This window comes from Elephantulus edwardii, unplaced genomic scaffold (assembly GCF_000299155.1).
Source record: "Elephantulus edwardii isolate Elephantulus edwardi_28Jun2011 unplaced genomic scaffold, EleEdw1.0 scaffold00160, whole genome shotgun sequence".
Taxonomy (NCBI): domain Eukaryota; kingdom Metazoa; phylum Chordata; class Mammalia; order Macroscelidea; family Macroscelididae; genus Elephantulus; species Elephantulus edwardii.
The window spans coordinates 1,093,206-1,094,928 of record NW_006399910.1 but is presented as its reverse complement, the minus strand read 5'-3'; the positions used below and the strand labels follow the sequence as shown (position 1 = coordinate 1,094,928).

At 54.0% G+C, this 1,723-nt stretch overlaps 1 pseudogene; it reads right to left on the bottom strand.

The window, feature by feature from the left end:
- Positions 1-254: 254 nt before the first annotated feature.
- LOC102868292 lies at positions 255-1,421 on the bottom strand (annotated as a pseudogene).
- Positions 1,422-1,723: the final 302 nt, after the last annotated feature.

Here is a 1,723-nt window from a genome sequence, read left to right as displayed (position 1 = left end):
AGGTCAGTATGGCAATTTTCCAATATCAATTGTTTAAAGAGAAGCTTTGGTCAAAAATGGAATCAAACAGGCCAGGGGGATAAATCTTTGCTGCTTTTAAAATATCAACACTTTCACAATTCTATTCTCACACACATCACACACGCGCACACACAGGAACATCTGCACGGTCGTGTTTTCAGTGTTTCTTGTGGGCGGGGAGGCAGGCAGCTGCAGCTGGTCATGCTGGCTCAGTCTCCGAGGTTTGCTCAGCTTCACATTATTCGGAGGCCCTGGATGGAAGACTCCAAGGTCTTGAAATCCCAAATTGTAATGGCTCCATCGATGCCAGTGGTGCAGAATTTACGACAGTCTTGCTTGTCCACCTCATAAATGGACACCTGAGTGATGCTATTCTGGTGCAGCGTCTCCAAAGCCGTGTTGCGGTCCTCAGTGGTGGCCCACTTGTCCATGTTGCGGAAGCGTTCCATGGCCGATATGTTGCGCTGGATGCTCTGTTTCGGAAAGTCCAGTTTGGAGACGAAGGTCAAGCAGCCACGGTCGTCATAGTTGAAGAGCATTGGGCAGCAGTCATGACCAGCAGCCACGACGCTGTTCTCCGACACAAATGACACGCTCAGGAGGGGCAGGAACTCCGTCTTCAGAGTGGAGACCTGCACGCTTTTGGAGGCATCGGCTACGGACACGGTGCTGTCGTGGCTGACCCAGGCCAGGCGGCTCCCGCCGGCGGAGAAGCTGACACCGTGGACCCAGCCACCCGTGCCACTGCCACCAAACTCGGACATCAGCTGGCCAAAAGGCATCTTCTTTAATGTAGGCGGAAAACACCCTGCACTTGAAGTCGCAGGAGCCTGCTGCCAGCAGAACGTTGTTGGGATGCCAGTCCAAGCTGAGGACCGTGGAGCGGATGGGCTTCTTAATGTGCTTGCTGACCCACCAGTCGTTTTCGGACTCGAAGTAGCAGACGGAGATGAGCCGTGCCCGCTGCCCACGGCGAACTTGTTCTCCAGCGGGGACCACTTCACGAATGTGGCTGCCCGGTTAATGCGTAGGATCACCAGGGTGGGCTTCCAGACGCCATCCTTCTGGCTCCAGACGTAGGCATTGCGGTCTGCCCCACAGGTGACGATGCGGTCGCTCTTGGGTGCCCAGTCAATGACTGTGATGTGTCTGTTGTGTTCCTTGAGCTCATGAGCTTTCACCCACTGGCTCCCATTCTTCTTGTAGATGTGGACTTCATGATTATTGGGGCTCAGGGCAATCTGGGGGCGATCCCGATTCCAGGCATGGCAGGTGATTGGCTCGAGCAAAAACTGATGCAGGGACATTCTTCTTAGTGTTCTTGGAGGATAAAAAGCTGGGATCGGGGGGCTGTCTGTCCGGGCGGGCGCGGAGCGGAGAATTCGCGGACTCTGGTCAGTCGACGAGAACAGGCTCCGGCGGGCGCGGGCGGAAGCCGTGGGCCGGGAGGGAACGGCTGACCCTAATTAATTATTATTAATCAGTGTCTTTTATAGCCCATCTCATCAAATCTCCTTTGCACCTTGTCTTTTCCTTCACACCCGCCCCCACCGTTCTCCACTAATCTCTCTTGGCCTAGCAGTTTCCCCCCCCCCACCCTCTTCTTTCTTTCATTCTCTGCTCTCCTTCCTCTCCCAGGTTGAGAAGTCATATATGATACATTCCCTTTTGCTAATTGCAATAACCATACCACAGCTCAATT